This window comes from Camelus bactrianus, chromosome 14, assembly GCF_048773025.1.
Source record: "Camelus bactrianus isolate YW-2024 breed Bactrian camel chromosome 14, ASM4877302v1, whole genome shotgun sequence".
Classification (NCBI taxonomy): domain Eukaryota; kingdom Metazoa; phylum Chordata; class Mammalia; order Artiodactyla; family Camelidae; genus Camelus; species Camelus bactrianus.
The window spans coordinates 21530292-21537048 of NC_133552.1; the positions used below are offsets into that span (position 1 = coordinate 21530292).

At 39.1% G+C, this 6757-nt stretch overlaps 1 non-coding gene across 1 annotated transcript; it reads right to left on the minus strand.

The window, feature by feature from the left end:
- Window positions 1-888: 888 nt before the first annotated feature.
- LOC123613770 (U6 spliceosomal RNA) lies at window positions 889-995 on the minus strand. Its single transcript, XR_006721195.1, has one exon. It is a non-coding gene; the product is annotated as a U6 spliceosomal RNA (small nuclear RNA).
- Window positions 996-6757: the final 5762 nt, after the last annotated feature.

Below are 6757 nucleotides of genomic sequence, written 5' to 3' on the forward strand. Positions count from 1 at the left end.
ACATCACCAAGGGCATCAGCTCGCTCTCTCTCTGCTCAGCCATTCCTAAGCTTGTTGGCTTTTTGTTCTCAAGTTTATTGCAGATGTTTCCAAACTTACTCAGTTCATGGTACCCTTAGTGTTTCAAAAATTTTTTCACGATGCCACTAGGCCAAAAGAAATACCTCAGATTTCTGTTTATTGGATAGTTAAGTCCAAATAATTTAATAAGTCTTTATGTCCTAACAACTTAGTAGTGATTTGGAAAAAAAAATACAATACATTGAAAAAAAAAATGATTTCATTGGCAAATAGCTACAACTACTTATTAATTGGGTGTGTGCCCCTGATGGGCACTGAAAACCTCTCAGATTTTACCATTACCCTCAATCCCTATTGCATCTTGATTTTCACACAGTGTTTTTTTTTTTAAGTCATAGCAACTGCCAAAAACCTAGCTTCATAGATATGATGTCATAAAAAAATCTATTGTAATCTAATATTAAAACCATGAACTATCATGCTCTAGCTGTTCCCACAACAGTAGATAGATGTTGGGTAGCACTGTTTGTAAAAGTTTCCCTTGAAAGCTTCTGTTTCAAGAAGTTTACCCCAAGTGAGTGCTCTGTGAGTTCACTGTAGCACTCCAGGGTGCCTCAGCACACAGTTTGGGAACTGTGGGTTTAGCGTCCTGTGATTGGAAAATGGTTGCCTTTTTGTAGCTCCAAGCATACATTTCTACATGACAATGTTCATGGAAGAAGACAGGTATAGGCTTTCTCATTACTTCATTTTTTTTTGGACATTTGAATTAAATTTATTTATGTCACACATCGAGAAATAAAACAGGTTTTAAAAGGTTTTAGTAAATTTCTAAAACGTAACTATATAGAGAAGTTGATGTTGCATCAAAATGTAAAACACTTAATGAATTTGTATGTCATCCTTGGGCAGGGGCCACGTTAATCTTCTCTGCATTGCTCTAATATTAGTATATGTGCTGCCCAAGTGAGCACTTCTTTTTTTTAATTTCAAGTTTATTGAGATATAATTTGATGCTATAAATTGCACCTGTTCTGAGTGTATGGTCAGATGAGTTTTGGCCAATATGTACATCTGTATAACCATCACCACAATCAAGATGCAAAACATTTTCATCACCTTGAAAAGTTCCTTTGAGTTTCTTCCAAGTCAATCCCCCCACCAACCCCTAGCATCTATTCTCTGCTTTCTATCACTATAGATTGAACAATCTTTTCTAGATTTTCATGGAAGTGAAATACACAGTATGGATTCTTGGTTCTGTATAAGGATTTTGAGATTCATCCATGTTGTTGCTGGTATCAATAGTTCACTCCTTTTTGTTGATGAGTAATATTCCATTGTCTGAATATACCACAATCTGTTTATCCATTCACCTCCTGGTTGACACTTGGGTTGTTTCAAGTTTTTGGCTTTTATGGATAAAGTTCCTGTGAACACCCAGGTACAAGTCTCTGTGCGCACATATGGTTTTTTTTTTTCCACATATGTTTTTTATTTAATCTTGGTATCTCTCTCTATTTTATTTTATTTTATTTACTTACTTAATTAATTAATTTGGCAAGAGGTAATTAGGTTTATTTTATTTATTTATTTATTTATTTATTTATTTATTTATTTATTTATTTATTTATTTTAATGGCGGTCCTGGGGATTGAACCCAGGACTCTGTGCATGCTAAGCATGTGCTCTACCACTGAGCTATACCCTCCCTCCCCCCACCCTTTTGGAGAGGGAGTAAAATTATTTCCAGAAACCCCCTAGTAGACTTTCACTTATGTATCATTAGCTACTCCCAGTTCACCCTCACATTCCCAATCCACTTACTAGAAAGAGGAAATGGGGTCACCTTGAAGCAATCAGTTCACATCCTTTGAAGCTGGGGGCTGGGGTCTTTCCCGGAACAACGTGCCTCCCCAAATAAAACTGGGCTCCTCCAAACACAGGGAAAAGAGAGGGATGGCTCTTGGATAGGAACTCAACTGTGTCTGCTCTTTGCTTTATCCATGAGTATTTTTACTACAGAAATGGTAGTAGTATTATTTATATGTCACAGGAACATCCTTTCCTCCACATAAAGGTGCTTATGCAGATCTGTTGCTGACAGATATTCAACATAGCCCTAGAAATAAGCCAAGAAGAGAAAAACATAAAAAAACCGCTACAGATAGGAAGAGAATTGCTCTGGGGAATATGATATGAGGGCATGAGTGTCATATGGAGGGAATTTAACCAACTGGCTGCCAGATGTGGGCCTGCCCTGGGCTGAGGCACAGCTGGTCTGCCCTACAGTAAATCAGATGTGGGAGGCAAGTACCATCTGGCACGTAAACTTGGCAGAGCCTGGAAAGATAAGTTAACTCGCGTGTGAAGTTATTATTTTTATGGATTCGCATGAACGGAGCCCTGACACCTGCAGCCCAGTGAACTTCCTCTTCCCCCTCAGGGGCTTCTGGTCTGCTGCTGCCACTGGGCAGCCAGGGAGGGGCCCCCCCCCCCCCGGCCCTCAGCACTGCTCCTCTGGTCAGGGCTGGCTGTGCTTTAGCTCCGGAGATTTTAAAGGAGATCTGGCCCTTTAAGCAGCCCTCACTTGGTACTTCTTTCCTTTCTCAACCCTCCCTCCCTTGTGTTCTCTTCCTGAGAGTTTGTCTTCCTCACTTGCCAAACTTCTCAAAAGCAGGGATCAGATCTTACCTATTTTGTCCCCCATTCCTGTGCCTAGCATCCTGCCTTGAACAACGTAGATGCTCAAGAAGTTGTGAAAATGTCCTTAGCCCAGGTAAGAATGAGAGAAGTACTGGGACCGTAATGTTTCCACTTTGCACTCTGCGCCACTTTCCAGATGTCTGTTGCATTGATAATGGCTTAGAAGTACCCCAGCAAATACTTCCTTAGGGCACATTTCAGTTTGTAAGCCTCACCCTGAAACATCTTATTTTCCCTAATTCTCCGTTATCTGCTACTAAGAATCATAAATGGATGTGGAAGGCACCTTGGAGGCGAGCATTTTATGGATAGAAGCCCAGAGCTGAAGGTCTTGATCAGGCCATATTGCTAGTCGGTGGCAAAACAGAAAGTTTCCTTACAACTCACCTTATTCCAGCAAAGGATTTAGAAGAGTTTTCAAAGATAACTGAAATATAAGCCAGCAAAATTACAATGAGGAACAAAAGAAGAAAGCAAATAACTTAAAAGGGAGCTGAGAGTGAGGTCAAAGCAGAAACATATGCCAAGAAGACCACCAGCAACAGGCTAGCCACAAACTTGCCTCTAAACATCTACAGGCCTATATGTGAAAACAGAAAGGAGAACTGGTCAGACACAAAATCCATGATGTGCATGAAAGAAAAATAGCCCAGTAGCCCAGAGAAGTCCAATCATTGTTGGTTCCAGTACCTGACAGGCATCACCTGCAAAAAGAGCTCTGTGGGTTGTAACAACGGTCCTCAACAATATTCCAAAGATGCGAAGAAAAAGCTTCCCTGAATGCAGGGCTGGTGGCTGATGGCAACATAGCAAAACATCCTGAAAAAAGCGCTTTATGGTGAGTGTGGGGACTGAGCATCAAAGCCAGAATCAGTAGTGGAGGAAAAAAGCTTGCCAAATTGAGATGTGAAAGACTTCCACAGAGTTCCGTGACATCAGGAGTACAATAATAATTACTGTCCTTAATTATGACCCAGAGGCACTGGAGACCCTTAAGTATTTTCTGAATCATCAAAGAGAAGCTTTTTGAAAAAGGTTCAATCTGGTTTCATGTTAATTTAGCACTTAATTAGCTGCTGTCATCTGTTCTCGCTGTTATTTCATATATTTGTTTTATCCCCTTCAGTTAGATTGTCATTTCTTTGAGGGCTTGGGTCCATGTGTAGGGAAAGCGACATTTTACTTAACAAATGCAATATGATCCTTGAGATTGACGACAGAGGGGGAAATCTCTACATAAGGAGGGACAGCTGGACTTTTCGGTTGATTCTTCTGAGCTTTGTGAATTTGTACTGCTTGTACCACAAGATGGGAGGGGGTACTGCTCTCACCATTAATACTCTTTATTCCATCCCCTAATATCCCACAGCACATTTGAGACTAATCTGGGTCATTAAATAAGACCTTACACCAGGCTTGGGGAAAACAATTATAGTTAGTAACCTGAAACTATAGACTCTAATTTACAACAATTACCATCATCAACACCATCACGCACTGACAGTATAACATAGGGTTTAAGAGGCCAGATTCTAGAGTCAAACTATCTGGGTTCAAATCCCAGCTCTACTCCCATTTACTGTTTCATGTTAGGCAGATTACTTAACCTCTCTGTGCCTCATTTTCCTCATTTGTAAAAAGATAGTAGTGGTACTTATCTCACAGAGGTGTGTGAAGATTAAACAAACATAAAAGTGTCTGTATACAGTAAATATGTGCAGGTGATTAATACCATAATTGAGCACTTTTTATAAACCAGGCACTTTATATATATTTATTCAATTTTCACTTCATGCCCTTAATCCAGTGGTTCTCAAAGTTTTTGGTCTCAAGACCTCTTTGCACTCTTAAAATTTACTGAGAACACCAAAGAACTTTTAAAAATGTAGGTTATATCTATATGAATTTACTGTGTGACAAATTAAACATGAGAGGTCTTAAAATGTTAATTAATCAATATAAAGTGGACAATAATAAACCAAATACATATTAGCAAAATAATGTAATTATTATAAAAATATATTTTTAAAAAATTATGAAAAAGTGATATTGTTTTGCATTTCTGCTAATGTCTTTAATAGCTGGCTTAAAAGAAGATAATTAAATTCTCATAATGGCTTCTGTATTCATGCTGCTGCAAAGTATTATTTTGGTTGAAGTATATGAAGAAAATCTGGCATCACGCAGGTATGCAGTCGGAAAAGGAAAGAGTATTTTACTGGCCTTTTCATATAATTGTAGTCCTCTGTGATGCTATACCAAATTTCTACAAGTGGTAGTTTCTTAAAGGCTTCTTGCAATATGGAGTCTGAAACCATATCAATAAATTTTTCACCTGTTACACTGAAATTCATTGGTTTGTTTTGCATGTTAAATGAATAATTTACCCATGCATGACTTTTTAACATCATGCATTGATCACCTGGAAAATATTGATTCATTGAGTTATGTAGATTATCTAAATTTTGAAATGTTCACATTTGTTAATATCACCACTAACCTCATTTAAAAAGTTTCTAAGTATTGGAGACCCGTTAAGCTCACAGGTTTTCCAAAATTCTGCTTTTCCCTTGAAAGTTTACATTTTATTATTAGAACAAGCACTATCAATTTTTTCTCTCAAAGTGATAGACTCACACTGTCCATACCCAAGCCCGAATAACCACAGTTTGTTTTCCAGTGATTCCTTCCAGCTGAAATGGTGTTGCATGGAAAAGGAGCTAGTCCAGCTCACAACTACCGTGAGACAAACCATTGTATTTCTGTCTGCAGCAAAGGTGTTCTGTGTGTACCTCCCATTTTGTCACATAGGATATTAAAAAGATATATACTTGATGGCTGAGATTTAATAAAACTAATAATTATGGTAGTGTTGCTTTATGAAGGTCATTCTTGAGGACATCCTTTCTGCAAGCACAAGGAATATAGTGATTACTAGTTTGGTACCCCTGCCTTGATTTATGCTAGGGCACCATGGTTTCACCCACATTTTCTTTTGTGTTATCAGAGCAAGTGTCAACACAGCAAAAAAGGCAAATGACACCTCAGTATCATTATGAAAACCATTTTTCTCTTGTGGACCTTCCAAAAGATTCTAGGGGATCCCCAGGGGTCCAATGACCATACTTCATAACCACTATTTTAACGCTCTACCTCATGAGTCATCTCAAGTTCATCCAGAATCCTTTATGTTCAGACACAGTAGGGTAAGACCCAGTCCCTGCTCTGATCAACCAAAAGGCCATAGTCTAAATTCTCCCCTTTTGGGTCTCTTCCCTACATGTTTTGTGCTTGAAAGGATAGGGCTTATCAAAATAAAATGAGATCATGTCTACTGGCAGGGGTGTGATCATACTAGACTGGGTATGAATATCACAAAGCCAACATTCATAAAGAGGCATCTATATCCTGTCTCGGAGGATGGCCAATCCTATATTGTCAGAGTTCTTAGTGCCCCCATAGGTCCCAGCCTGGTCCCAAGCCCACTGTAGTGTGAACACTGCTCTGTAAGTGGTCCTTACACCTCTGTACAGCTGGCCGTGAGTGATGTTGCTGACTCTGAGGTGGTCCCTGGAGGACAGAAGGGCTACTAGAGGCATTATCTGAGCATCCCAGACCCTCATATGCTTCTCTCTGACCAGGGAATCCATACCATCATATCTTTAGGTCTGTGACTATAGTCACCACTCTTACCTTGATCTTTATCCTGCTCAGAGCAGTATTCAGCTGTGGGTAAGAGGCAGGGGTTAGGGGAAGGTGGCACAGTGGTAATGTTGTGGGATAAAGACACATGAAAGCCCTGGACAGTCTACTAAACAGAGTGATTCTTCAAAGCCATACTCTTTGGTTGTAGCTGGAAAAAAATAAATAAACGTGCATGTGCCTCACCAACCAGAGTTGACAAATGTTAATCTTTTATCATATTCATTGTAGACCCATTTAAATAAAAGAAATAAACCATTACAAACAAGATTTAAGTCCCCCTCAGCCTATATCTTTTAAATATTCATGTCACATTTATTTGGAAGGA